We start from the raw sequence: 15720 nt of genomic DNA on the forward strand, positions 1-15720 counted from the left end.
CAGTAACCAAATAATACTGGTATAAAATGCGCATATAAAACCAACATACAATAAACGAATACTGCCATAGAGTGCTTGTATAATATCAAAATACAGTAACCAAATAATAGTGCCATAGAGTGCTCATATAATTCCAAGATGAATAATGACGCCAAACATTGCTCTCATAATACCAACATACAGTTACCAAATAATACCACAATGCAGGTTTCACACATAATACTAGCATACAGTGACCAATTAATACCCCCATACAGTGCTCACATAATACCAGTAAATAATGACCAAATATTACTTCCATACAGGGCTCACTTAATACCAACATACAATGACCAATGAATAATGCCGCCACACAGTCCTTATAAACGAACATACAGTGCACACATAATACAGCCCGGACTAGATACCAAAATATATGGAACAAGTAATACTGCCATATATAAAGTAATCGAGCAATGCCTATATGATAGCGCCACACAATTACTTTTGTGCCAGGTCAATGCTGGCGCCCCTTTCTGCAGAGGGGGCGGGTTAGCCTCCTGCATCCCACAAGATGGCGGTAGTATACAGTACAGACCAAAAGTTTGGACACACCTTCTCATTTAAAGATTTTTCTGTATTTTCATGACTTTGAAAATTGTACATTCACACTGAAGGCATCAAAACTATGAATTAACACATGTGGAATTATATACTTAACAAAAAAGTGTGAAACAACTGGAAATATGTCTTATATTCTAGGTTCTTCAAAGTAGCCACCTTTAGCTTTGATGACTGCTTTGCACACTCTTGGCATTCTCTTGATGAGCTTCAAGAGGTAGTCACCAGAAATGGTCTTCCAACAATCTTGAAGGAGTTCCCAGAGATGCTTAGCACTTGTTGCCCCTTTTGCCTTCACTCTGCGGTCCAGCTCACCCCAAACCATCTCGATTGGGTTCAGGTCTGGTGACTGTGGAGGCCAGGTCATCTGGCGTAGCCCCCCATCACTATCCTTCTTGGTCAAATAGCCCTTACACAGCCTGGAGGTGTGTTTGGGGTTATTGTCCTCTTGAAAAATAAATGATGGTCCAACTAAACGCAAACCGGATGGAATAGCATGCCGCTGCAAGATGCTGTGGTAGCCATGCTGGTTCAGTATGCCTTCAATTTTGAATAAATCCCCAACAGTGTCACCAGCAAAGCCCCCCCACACCATCACACCTCCTCCTCCATGCTTCACGGTGGGAACCAGGCATGTAGAGTCCATCCGTTCACCTTTTCTGCGTCGCACAAAGACACGGTGGTTGGAACCAAAGATCTAAAATTTGGACTCATCAGACCAAAGCACAGATTTCCACTGGTCTAATGTCCATTCCTTGTGTTCTTTAGCCCAAACAAGTCTCTTCTGCTTGTTGCCTGTCCTTAGCAGTGGTTTCCTAGCAGCTATTTTACCATGAAGGCCTGCTGCACAAAGTCTCCTCTTAACAGTTGTTGTAGAGATGTGTCTGCTGCTAGAACTCTGTGTGGCATTGACCTGGTCTCTAATCTGAGCTGCTGTTAACCTGCGATTTCTGAGGCTGGTGACTCGGATAAACTTATCCTCAGAAGCAGAGGTGACTCTTGGTCTTCCTTTCCTGGGGCGGTCCTCATGTGAGCCAGTTTCTTTGTAGCGCTTGATGGTTTTTGCAACTGCACTTGGGGACACTTTCAAAGTTTTCCCAATTTTTCGCACTGACTGACCTTCATTTCTTAAAGTAATGATGGCCACTCGTTTTTCTTTACTTAGCTGCTTTTTTCTTGCCATAATACAAATTCTAACAGTCTATTCAGTAGGACTATCAGCTGTGTATCCACCAGACGTCTGCACAACACAACTGATGGTCCCAACCCCATTTATAAGGCAAGAAATCCCACTTATTAAACCTGACAGGGCACACCTGTGAAGTGAAAACCATTTCCGGTGACTACCTCTTGAAGCTCATCAAGAGAATGCCAAGAGTGTGCAAAGCAGTCATCAAAGCAAAAGGTGGCTACTGTGAAGAACCTAGAATATAAGACATATTTTCAGTTGTTTCACACTTTTTTGGAAAGTATATAATGCCACATGTGTTAATTCAAAGTTTTGATGCCTTCAGTGTGAATGTACAAGTTTCATAGTCATGAAAATACAGAAAAATCTTTAAATGAGAAGGTGTGTCCAAACTTTTGGTCTGTACTGTATATTCTTAGCACATAAGTATCATAGTGAGATGATTATTAGCAGTCACCGCTCCTACGGGACAAGGCAGCGCAGCTGTGAGCGCATCGCATGAGACCTCCATTCCTACCCACACAGATGGTTCAGAGATGATATTTTTTCAGATGCAGCAGAGCCGAGTTTGTCAAGCACAGCAGAGCTCAGTAAGTCAGATACATTGGTTGTCAGACACCACAAAGTTGAGGTTGTCAGGTGCCGCAGCGCTGAGGTTATCACTGTGGTCAAATCTAGCAGAGGTATGAGTTGTAACAGAGCTGAGTATGTCAATGTAAAAAAAAAAAAGTGAATGCAAGACGCAGCAGAGCTGAGTTGGTTATAGGCATACAAGCTGCATTTATAAGACACAGCAGAGCTGAATTGGTTATAGGCATACAAGCTGCATTTATAAGATGCAGCAGAGCTGAATTGGTTATAGGCATACAAGCTGCATTTATAAGACGCAGCAGAGCTGAATTGGTTACAGGCATACAAGCTGCATTTATAAGATGCAGCAGAGCTAAATTTGTCACAGATCTGAGCTCTCTGCATTCAGCAGAGCGCTATGTGACCAGAGCTGCTGAGCTCATCTCAATTACAGATGCATTTATGTGATGTTGAGCTGAGTTTGTCAATGTAAGGAAGTAATGAGATTCACACGCAGCAGAGCTGAGGCGATACATTGTTGTCAGTGGATGCAAGTAAACCTACCCCATTGTCTAAACTGAGACCACAGAGCTGGAAAACTACAAACAACTCAGCTCTGCTACATCTGTCCGTGCTGCCAGCAATACACAAACCTATAGAAAGAATAATAAATTAAAATATGTTCCATTTTTGTTTTTAGTGATATTTCTTATTCTTCCTGCTCGTCTCTATGTGGCCCGTTCATTCTCCATCAATGATATTAGCTACTTCAGGTGCAGCAGAGCTGAGTTTGTCACTTGCTATATCATATATCAAGATGTGGTTTTACATAGGACTGCAGGTCAACGGAGAAGAAATGGAAACAACAGTCAACAACAAATTCACCTCTGCTACATCTGCATCATCAGGACATAGCTGAGCGCATCTCTATGGCTCATTCCTCTGCAGGGACGATGCAAACACTTAACCCCTGTTCACACTGAGAACTTGGAAGATTTTTGTTCCACTCCAGAAAGTGCCTGAAAAATCACTTAAAGAAATACTAAAAAGCCTCCTCCTTGTAATCCTCTCTGCTGCTCCTGTGTGCAGTGTTTTGAGTGTTTTTTTCCTGGCGGGAAAATAAAAAGCGTCTCCTGGTGGAATCTGCTCCGAACTCGGCATCGTCCAATCAAAACGTTTAAAAAAAAAATTCTTCAAAAACTTTTTTCACGAAATGAAAGACGGAGGAGCGTTTCCTGCAGCCGTTTCCGCTAGAGAATTGGAAGTTTTTTGAACGCCTCAAAGAAAACCTCTGTGTACACAAGCCCTTATATTGTGAGAGTGTCCGGCCACAGTCCCACATGACGGCGAGAACTGCGGCTGCTGCAATCACTGTGTGAACGGGCGCAAAGAGACAAACACACAGACAACACAGACTCCGCAAGCTCAGGGGGTGAGACTGGTACTATAGGAAGGAAGGATGGAAGGATAGAAGGATGAATGGATGGATAGAAGAAAGGAAGGAAGAGAGGAAGGAAGAAAGGATGGATGGAAGGAAGGAAGGAAGGAAGGATGAATGGATGGATGGAAGGAAGGAAGGAAGGATAGAAGGAAGGATAGAAGGAAGGAAGGATAGAAGGATGGAAGGAAGGAAGGAAGGAAAGATAGAAGGATGGATGGAAGGAAGGAAGCATAGAAGGATGGAAGGAAGGAAGCATAGAAGAATGGAAGGAAGGAAGGATGGATGGAAGGAAGGATGAATGGATGGATAGAAGGAAGGAAGGAAGAGAGGAAGGAAGAAAGGATGGATGAAAGGAAGAAAGGATGGAAGGAAGGAAGGAAGGATAGAAGGATGGATGGAAGGAAGGAAGGAAGGAAAGAAGGATGGATGGAAGGAAGGATAGAAGGATGGATGGAAGGAAGGAAGGAAGGATGAATGGATGGATAGAAGGAAGGAAGAGAGGAAGGAAGAAAGGATGGATGGAAGGAAGGAAGGATGAATGGATGGATAGAAGGAAGGAAGGAAGAAAGGATGGATGGAAGGATGGAATGAAGGAAAGATGGATGGATGGAAGGATGGAACGAAGGAAGGAAGGAAGGATGGACTGAAGGAAGGAAGGAAGGATGGATGGATGGAAAGAAGGATGGATGGAAGGATGGAAGGAAGGTGAAAGTACATATGAAAAAGAGAAGCAAGGGATAGAGAGATAGTTAGGAGATAGATACTAGATAGATAATAGATAGATGATAGATAATAGATAGATAATAGATAGATAGATAAGAGATGATAGATAATAGATAGATAGATGATAGATAGATAGATAGATAAGAGATGATAGATAATAGATAGATAGAGATAGATGGATAGATACAGTGGTGGCCAAAAGTATTGGCACCCCTGCAATTCTGTCGGATAATACTCAGTTTCTTCCTGAAAATGATTGCAATCACAAATTCTTTGGTATTATCTTCATTTAATTTGTCTTCAATGAAAAAACACAAAAAGAATTGTCCTAAAGCCAAATTGGATATAATTCCACACCAAACCTAAAAAAGGGGGTGGACAAAAGTATTGGCACCCTTTGAAATATCATGTGTTGCTTCTCTAATTCGTGTAATTAACAGCACCTGTAACTTACCTGTGGCACCTAACAGGTGTTGGCAATAACTAAATCACACTTGCAGCCAGTTAACATGGATTAAAGTTGACTCAACCTCTGTCCTGTGTCCTTGTGTGTACCACATTGAGCATGGAGAAAAGAAAGAAGACCAAAGAACTGTCTGAGGACTTGAGAAACCAAATTGTGAAGAAGCATGAGCAATCTCAAGGCTACAAGTCCATCTCCAAAGACCTGAATGTTCCTGTGTCTTCCGTGCGCAGTGTCATCTAGAAGTGTAAAGCCCATGGCACTGTGGCTAACCTCCCTAGATGTGGACGGAAAAGAAAAATTGACGAGAGATTTCAACGCAAGATTGTGCGGATGGTGGATAAAGAACCTCGACTAACATCCAAACAAGTTCAAGCTGCCCTGCAGTCCGAGGGTACAACAGTGTCCACCCGTACTATCCGTCGGCGTCTGAATGAAAAGGGACTGTATGGTAGGATACCCAGGAATATCCCACTTCTTACCCCGAGACATAAAAAAGCCAGGCTGGAGTTTGCCAAAACTTACCTGAGAAAGCCTAAAACGTTTTGGAAGAATGTTCTCTGGTCAGATGAGACAAATGTAGAGGTTTTTGGCAAAAAGCATCAACATAGAGTGTACAGGAAAAAAAAAGAGGCATTCAAAGAAAAGAACACGGTCCCTACAGTCAAACATGGCGGAGGTTCCCTGATGTTTTGGGATTGCTTTGCTGCCTCTGGCACTGGACTGCTTGACCGTGTGCATGGCATTATGAAGTCTGAAGACTACCAACAAATTTTGCAGCATAATGTAGGGCCCAGTGTGAGAAAGCTGGGTCTCCCTCAGAGGCCATGGGTCTTCCAGCAGGACAATGGCCCAAAACACACTTCCAAAAGCACTATAAAATGGTTTGAGAGAAAGCACTGGAGACTTCTAAGGTGGCCAGCAATGAGTCCAGACCTGAATCCCATAGAACACCTGGGAGAGATCTCAAAATGGCAGTTTGGAGAAGGCACCCTTCAAATATCAGGGACCTGGAGCAGTTTGCCAAAGAAGAATGGTCTACAATTCCAGCAGAGCATTGTAAGAAACTCATTGATGGTTACCGGAAGCGGTTGGTCGCAGTTATTTTGGCTAAAGGTTGTGCAACCAAGTATTAGGCTGAGGGTGCCAATACTTTTGTCCTGCCCATTTTTGGAGTTTTGTGTGAAATGATCAATGATTTGATTTTTGCTTCATTCTCTTTTGTGTTTTTTCCTTGCAAGCAAATTAAATGAAGATAATAATACCGAAGAATTTGTGATTGCAATCATTTTCAGGAAGAAACTGAGTATTATCTGACAGAATTGCAGGGGTGCCAATACTTTTGACCACCACTGTAATAGATAGATACTAGATAGATAGACAGACATGAGCCTCTTCACTGCCCTGGACCCCGGGGATATAGATATTAACCACTTCACTACCATAGACCAGTAGAGCAGAGAGAATACATATTAGACCACCAGGGAAATAGACCTCAGCAGCCTAATGCCAGGATCTCAGGGAGATTGCCATTAACCACTTCACCACCCTGGATCATAATGAATATTGACATCGGAGGGACCCCCGAGTCATCAGCAAGTTATCACCTATCCTTGAATTTATAGGACAGACCCTTTAATTGCCCCTTGGGGTATTTCTGGACACCTGCCCTGCACAGTGAAGCCCCCGCAGCCCCCAGTTCTCGCCCTATTCGCACACATATGGGGGGCCGGACGTCATGTATGTCAATTATGGTGCAGGGACAGATCAGTGATGTTCGGGTCGCCCCCCTCCCACAGCGGAACTTGTGGAGGCTTCACACGTCTTTAGTGATTAAAATAGATCCCCTATGTAATCCCCCCACCTCCACGGGAGAGACCCTTCATATCATAGCCACAATGTCACCGCTGTGCCCCATCAGCTGCAATCTGCTCTGCAATGCTAATTATTGGATGTATGTCCCTTTAAAATTTAGGACCCTCAGATTGCTTCTCTGCAGAGAGTAGGATTAGATACACAGCTCAGCAGACAGTATCACACAGGACAGGATTAGATACACGGCTCAGCAGACAGTATCACACAGGAGAGGATTAGATACACTGCTCAGCAGACAGTATCACACAGGATAGGATTAGATACACGGCTCAGCAGACAGTATCACACAGGAGAGGATTAGATACACGGCTCAGCAGACAGTATCACACAGGAGAGGATTAGATACACAGCTCAGCAGACAGTATCACACAGGAGGGGATTAGATACACGGCTCAGCAGACAATATCACACAGGATAGGATTAGATACACGGCTCAGCAGACAGTATCACACAGGAGAGGATTAGATACACGGCTCAGCAGACAGTATCACACAGGAGAGGATTAGATACACGGCTCAGCAGACAGTATCACACAGGAGAGGATTAGATACACGGCTCAGCAGACAGTATCACACAGGAGAGAGTTAGATACACGGCTCAGCAGACAGTATCACACAGGAGAGGATTAGATACACGGCTCAGCAGACAGTATCACACAGGAGAGGATTAGATACACGGCTCAGCAGACAGTATCACACAGGAGAGGATTAGATACACAGCTCAGCAGACAGTATCACACAGGAGAGGATTAGATACACGGCTCAGCAAACAGTATCACACAGTATAGGATTAGATACACGGCTCAGCAGACAGTATCACACAGGATAGGATTAGATACACGGCTCAGCAAACAGTATCACACAGGAGAGGATTAGATACACGGCTCAGCAAACAGTATCACACAGTATAGGATTAGATACACGGCTCATCAGACAGTATCACACAGGATAGGATTAGATACACGGCTCAGCAGACAGTATCACACAGGAGAGGATTAGATGCATGGCTCAGCAGACAGTATCACACAGGAGAGGATTAGATACACGGCTCAGCAGACAGTATCACACAGGATAGTATTAGATACACGGCTCAGCAGAGAGTATCACACAGGAGAGGATTAGATACACGGCTCATCAGACAGTATCACACAGGATAGGATTAGATACACGGCTCAGCAGACGGTATCACACAGGAGAGGATTAGATACACGGCTCATCAGACAGTATCACACAGGATAGGATTAGATACACGGCTCAGCAGACGGTATCACACAGGAGAGGATTAGATACACGGCTCATCAGACAGTATCACACAGGATAGGATTAGATACACGGCTCAGCAGACAGTATCACACATGGTGGGATTAGATACACGGCTCAGAAGACAGTATCACACAGGATAGGATTAGATACACGGCTCAGCAGACAGTATCACACATGGTGGGATTAGATACACGGCTCAGCAGACAGTATCACACAGGATAGGATTAGATACACGGCTCAGCAGACAGTATCACACAGGAGAGGATTAGATACACGGCTCATCAGACAGTATCACACAGGATAGGATTAGATACACGGCTCATCAGACAGTATCACACAGGAGAGGATTAGATACACAGCTCAGCAGACAGTATCACACAGGATAGGATTAGATACACGGCTCATCAGACAGTATCACACAGGATAGGATTAGATACACGGCTCAGCAGACAGTATCACACAGGATAGGATTAGATACACGGCTCAGCAGACAGTATCACATAGGATAGGATCAGATACACGGCTCGGCAGACAGTATCACACAGGAGAGGATTAGATACACGGCTCAGCAAACAGTATCACACAGTATAGGATTAGATACACGGCTCAGCAGACAGTATCACACAGGATAGTATTAGATACACGGCTCAGCAGAGAGTATCACACAGGAGAGGATTAGATACACGGCTCAGCAAACAGTATCACACAGGAGAGGATTAGATACACGGCTCATCAGACAGTATCACACAGGATAGGATTAGATACACGGCTCAGCAGACGGTATCACACAGGAGAGGATTAGATACACGGCTCATCAGACAGTATCACACAGGATAGGATTAGATACACGGCTCAGCAGACAGTATCACACATGGTGGGATTAGATACACGGCTCAGAAGACAGTATCACACAGGATAGGATTAGATACACGGCTCAGCAGACAGTATCACACATGGTGGGATTAGATACACGGCTCAGCAGACAGTATCACACAGGAGAGGATTAGATACAGCTCAGCAGACAGTATCACACAGGATAGGATTAGATACACGGCTCAGCAGACAGTATCACACAGGAGAGGATTAGATACACGGCTCATCAGACAGTATCACACAGGATAGGATTAGATACACGGCTCATCAGACAGTATCACACAGTATAGGATTAGATACACGGCTCAGCAGACAGTATCACACAGGATAGGATTAGATACACGGCTCAGCAGACAGTATCACACAGGAGAGGATTAGATACACAGCTCAGCAGACAGTATCACACAGGATAGGATTAGATACACGGCTCATCAGACAGTATCACACAGGATAGGATTAGATACACGGCTCAGCAGACAGTATCACACAGGATAGGATTAGATACACGGCTCAGCAGACAGTATCACACAGGATAGGATCAGATACACGGCTCGGCAGACAGTATCACACAGGATAGGATTAGATACACGGCTCAGCAGACAGTATCACACAGGAGAGGATTAGATACACGGCTCAGCAGACAGTATCACACAGGATAGGATTAGATACACAGCTCAGCAGACAGTATCACACAGGATAGGATTAGATACACGGCTCAGCAGACAATATCACACAGGATAGGATTAGATACACGGCTCAGCAGACAGTATCACACAGGATAGGATTAGATACACGGCTCAGCAGACAGTATCACACAGGAGAGGATTAGATACACGGCTCAGCAGACAGTATCACACAGGATAGGATTAGATACATGGCTCAGCAGACAGTATCACACAGGATAGGATTAGATACACGGCTCAGCAGACAGTATCACACAGGATAGGATTAGATACACGGCTCAGCAGACAGTATCACACAGGATAGGATTAGATACATGGCTCAGCAGACAGTATCACACAGGATAGGATCAGATACACGGCTCGGCAGACAGTATCACACAGGAGAGGATTAGATACACGGCTCAGCAGACAGTATCACACAGGATAGGATTAGATACATGGCTCAGCAGACAGTATCACACAGGATAGGATTAGATACACGGCTCAGCAGACAGTATCACACAGGAGAGGATTAGATACACGGCTCAGCAGACAGTATCACACAGGAGAGGATTAGATACACAGCTCAGCAGACAGTATCACACAGGAGAGGATTAGATACACAGCTCAGCAGACAGTATCGCACAGGACAGGATTAGATACACGGCTCAGCAGACAGTATCACACAGGAGAGGATTAGATACACGGCTCAGCAGACAGTATCACACAGGATAGGATTAGATACACGGCTCAGCAGACAGTATCACACAGGAGAGGATTAGATACACGGCTCAGCAGACAGTATCACACAGGATAGGATTAGATACACGGCTCAGCAGACAGTATCATACAGGATAGGATTAGATACACAGCTCAGCAGACAGTATCACACAGGATAGGATTAGATACACGGCTCAGCAGACAGTATCACACAGGAGAGGATTAGATACACGGCTCAGCAGTCAGTATCACACAGGATAGGATTAGATACACAGCTCAGCAGACAGTATCACACAGGATAGGATTAGATACACGGCTCAGCAGTCAGTATCACACAGGATAGGATTAGATACATGGCTCAGCAGACAGTATCACACAGGAGAGGATTAGATACAGCTCAGCAGACAGTATCACACAGGATAGGATTAGATACAGCTCAGCAGACAGTATCACACAGGATAGGATTAGATACAGCTCAGCAGACAGTATCACACGGGAGAGGATTAGATACAGTAGTTTAGCAGACAGTGTTACAAATTATAGACTTTGCATTTCACAAGATAGGTTTAGATACATCTGATCAGTGGACAATATCATATATAGGCTTAGATACCCTTGTGCCTTATTACAGTACCACTATAAGGATGTAGCTGTGAATACAATGCCGCACAGGCGGGGTCTTCTGATGGGGGTCACCTCTGTACCTGTGGAGGCATCAGGTCAGCAGCCCCCCAGCACAGCGAGACCCTCCTGCTGCACAGGACACACAGGGATGCTGCAGCCCCTGATACAGAGGAGGACATCACTCTGCCCATCTCCCCCAGCACTCTCAGGCTCCGGCATTGTCCCCCATTGTTCTGCCCCATTATCTGCAGCCTCTTTACTGCTCTTCTTCATCCACTTTGTTATTTCCAACCCCCTTCTGTTTTCTCCCCCATCCGGATCCATCACTGACTGTCCGCTCCGTGTCCACCCCTCCTGCCAGCCCGATCCCTGCACTGTCCTGTCATCTATTATCTATCTATATATCCCATATCTATCTATTATTTATCATCTATATACTTCTCAAAGTAGAAAATCAAAAGGAGACCTGTATCCCCCCTTATCTCTGTGCAACTATCTATCCAAAAGAAAGAATAAAAACAGGAGAAAGGAGAAAGCAGCTCCAGTCTCCAGGTCAGAGAACAGTAACCGCCATCATATAAGTCCATACAAGAAGGCAGCTCTCCAATAAGATGCAAATAAAAACCCTTTATTAATCTATCATCTAATATCAAAGTATCAAATTCAAAGAAGCTTTATTCACAGAACCAAATTCACATTAGTTTTGCCAAAGCAAGTAAGTGTACAATGGGGAATAGGGACTGTGGGGAAGATGGATAAGGACTATGGAAGTCTATGGCATAGCTACTTCTATCTCTCTATCGCATATATCCCCCTATCCCACATCTATATCTGATATCTGTTCACATCACATTTATATGAAAATGTATAAGAAAATAATGGAAATACTACAGGTGAAGAAATATGGTTCAATGTATAAATGATAGATAGATAGATAGATAGATAGATAGATAGATAGATAGATAGATAGATAATAGATAGATAGATAGATAGATAGATAGATAGATGATCGGTAGATAGATAATAGATAGATAGATGATAGATAGAAAGATAGATAGATAATAGATAGATGATAGATAGATAATAGATAGATAGATGATAGATAGATAATAGATAGATGATAGATAGATGATAGATAGATGACAGATAGATGATAGATGATCGATAGATAGATAATAGATAGATAGATAATAGATAGATGATAGATAGATGATAGATAATAGATAGATGATAGATAGATAATAGATAGATAGATGATAGATAGATAGATAATAGATAGATGATAGATAGATGATAGATAGATAGATAGATAATAGATAGATAGATAATAGATAGATAGATATGGGATAGATAGATAGATAGATAGATAGATAGATAGATAGATGATAGATAGATAGATAATAGATAGATGATAGATAGATAATAGATAGATAGATAGATAGATAGATGATAGATAGATAGATAGATAGATAGATAGATATGGGATAGATAGATAGATAGATAGATAGATAGATGATAGATAGATGATAGATGATCAATAGATAGATAATAGATAGATGATAGATAGATAATAGATTGATAGATAGATAGATAATAGATAGATGATAGATAGATAGATAATAGATAGATAGATAGATGATAGATAGATATGGGATAGATAGATAGATAGATAGATAATAGATAGATGATAGATAGATGATAGATGATCGATAGATAGATAATAGATAGATAGATAGATGATAGATAGATAGATAATAGATAGATGATAGATAGATGATAGATAGATAGATAATAGATAGATGATAGATAGATGATAGATAGATAATAGATAGATAGATAGATAGATAATAGATAGATAGATGATAGATAGATAGATAGATATGGGATAGATAGATAGATAGATAGATAGATAGATAGATAGATAGATGATAGATAGATAGATAATAGATAGATGATAGATAGATAGATAGATAGATAGATAGATAGATAGATAGATGATAGATAGATAGATATGGGATAGATAGATAGATAGATAAAAGATAGATGATAGATAGATGATAGATAGATATAGATAGATATAGATAGATAGATAGATGATAGATAGATATAGATAATAGATAGATAATAGATAGATAATAGATAGATAATAGATGTCCTCTCTTCTCCCAATGATCATACACTGTGGGGTAATAAGTTCCTCTCTGTGTCTCTGAGATCTCTGCGCTGCCTCTGAGGTCTCTGCTCTGCCTCTGAGGTCTCTGCGCTGTCTCTGAAGTCTCTGCGCGGTCTCTGAGGTCTCTGCTCTGCCTCTGAGGTCTCTGTGCTGCCTCTGATGTCTCTGAGGTCTCTGCTCTGCCTCTGAGGTCTCTGATGCCTCTGAGGTCTCTGCGCTGTTTCTGAGGTCTCTGCGCTGCCTCTGATGTCTCTGAGGTCTCTGCTCTGCCTCTGAGGTCTCTGATGCCTCTGAGATCTCTGCTCTGCCTCTGAGGTCTCTGATGCCTCTGAGGTCTCTGCTCTGCCTCTGAGGTCTCTGCTCTGCCTCTGAGGTCTCTGTGCTGTCTCTGATGTCTCTGCTCTACCTCTGATGTCTCTGCTCTGCCTCTGAAATCTCTGCTCTACCTCTGAGGTCTCTGCTCTGCCTCTGAGGTCTCTGATGCCTCTGAGGTCTCTGCGCTGTTTCTGAGGTCTCTGCGCTGCCTCTGAGGTCTCTGATGCCTCTGAGGTCTCTGCGCTGTTTCTGAGGTCTCTGTGCTGCCTCTGATGTCTCTGCTCTGCCTCTGAGGTCTCTGATGCCTCTGAGGTCTCTGCTCTGCCTCTGAGGTCTCTGATGCCTCTGAGGTCTCTGCTCTGCCTCTGAGGTCTCTGCTCTGCCTCTGAGGTCTCTGCTCTACCTCTGAGGTCTCTGTGCTGTCTCTGCTCTACCTCTGAGGTCTCTGCTCTACCTCTGATGTCTCTGCTCTGCCTCTGAGATCTCTGCTCTACCTCTGAGGTCTCTGCTCTGCCTCTGAGGTCACTGTGCTGTCTCTGATGCCTCTGAGGTCTCTGCTCTACCTCTGATGTCTCTGCTCTGCCTCTGAGGTCTCTGCTCTACCTCTGAGGTCTCTGCTCTGCCTCTGAGGTCACTGTGCTGTCTCTGATGTCTCTGAGGTCTCTGCTCTACCTCTGATGTCTCTGCTCTGCCTCTGAGATCTCTGCTCTACCTCTGAGGTCTCTGCTCTGCCTCTGAGGTCACTGTGCTGTCTCTGATGTCTCTGAGGTCTCTGCTCTACCTCTGATGTCTCTGCTCTGCCTCTGAGGTCTCTGATGCCTCTGAGGTCTCTGCGCTGTCTCTGATCTCTGGGTTTCTGCTCCATTACTTTCTTCCTCCACAACTTCTAGAAACATTAATATTCTCAGGTCCCAACAATCACATCTGATTCTGAGCTATAAAAAGTTCCCAAAACGTCTTCAGAAGTTTTGTAGAGAGAAGCAGCAGAGGAGGCACTCACCATGATGTCTGCAGCCCCAGACAGCTCAGTCCTGTGCAGGAGGGTAGAGAATCCCAGGGAGGGAGGAAGGCTCCTCCAATACTTCCAGGCAAATCCCAAACTCTACAAAACCTCCTGTAAGTCCCAGATAGAGGTGATACCAGCCAGGGAATGGAGTAGATCCAGGTCCAGAGAGGAGCAGCCTGTGCACCCTGCAGCCACCCAGCAGCACACCCAGCTGCACTGTGCTGTGGAGCAGGATCAGCCCCAGCTCTGCTGTTCTGCAGGAGGACGCTGCTGCCAGCTACAGGCCACTCTGCTGCTGCTGCTGCTGCTCAGGCTGGACCTGCTGCTTATATGCGCTGTCATTGGCTTTGATCACAGGAGTGATGTCAGGCCGCATTAACATAACAAAGGCTCCGGATTTGCAGCTACAAATGACTGTTTGATGTATTCAGTGAATGTGCGGATTCCTCAGCACCTCCTGCATCTGCAGCAGCAGCAGCAGCACAGAGGGAAGAGGCAATGAGCTGCAGGACAGCTGGGGGGAGACACTGCTGAGAGGGGGCTCCGGGGAGGAGAGCACTGAGGAGGTGCTGCTGAGTATTAGTGGGGGCTTCTGTGTCCATCTATAGGGATTAGGAGAAGCCAAGACTGAGAGAAATGGGGAAAGGGGGCAAATAACTGACTCTGGGGGAAGAAGCAATGGAGAAAGTCCCCAGGCAGCATCTTGTCTATGAATAGAGAGGAGCAGATCCCACAGGATGCAAGACATGAAAGAACAGGAGGCGTAATGATAAGAATAATAAATAAAAATACTAATACAAATTATAATAATTATTAACAATGATACTAATTATTAATAATGATAATAGTGCTAATAATAAATATTATTAAAAGCATAATAATTAGTAATAATGCATGTAAATATATATATATATAGCTGCTATATATAATAGATGAATGATATAGATTATAGATAGATAATAGATAGATAATAGATAGATAATAGATTATAGATAGATAATAGATAGATAGATAATAGATAGATAATAGATAGATAATAGATAGATAGATAGATAGATAATATATAGATAATAGATAGATAATAGATAGATAATGATAGATATATAGATAATAGATAATAGATAGATAGATGATAGATAGAGGGATAGATAATAGATAGATAGATAATAGATAGATAGATATATGTATAGATAAAAGATAATAAATAGATAGATATTAGATAGA

At 43.3% G+C, this 15720-nt stretch overlaps 1 protein-coding gene across 1 annotated transcript in view; it reads right to left on the minus strand.

Annotated features, from left to right (window-relative positions):
- WNT11 (Wnt family member 11) overlaps positions 1–14949 on the minus strand; it is a 185674-nt gene extending 170725 nt beyond the window's left edge. The window contains exon 1 of the mRNA XM_073661500.1: positions 14491–14949. The gene's annotated coding sequence lies outside the window, so the exon portion shown is untranslated. The remainder of the gene's footprint in view (positions 1–14490) is intronic.
- Between the last annotated feature and the right edge of the window lie 771 nt (positions 14950–15720).

This window comes from Phyllobates terribilis, unplaced genomic scaffold, assembly GCF_046119375.1.
Source record: "Phyllobates terribilis strain yellow unplaced genomic scaffold, ASM4611937v1 Scaffold_2__4_contigs__length_985480577, whole genome shotgun sequence".
Taxonomy (NCBI): Eukaryota; Metazoa; Chordata; class Amphibia; order Anura; family Dendrobatidae; genus Phyllobates; species Phyllobates terribilis.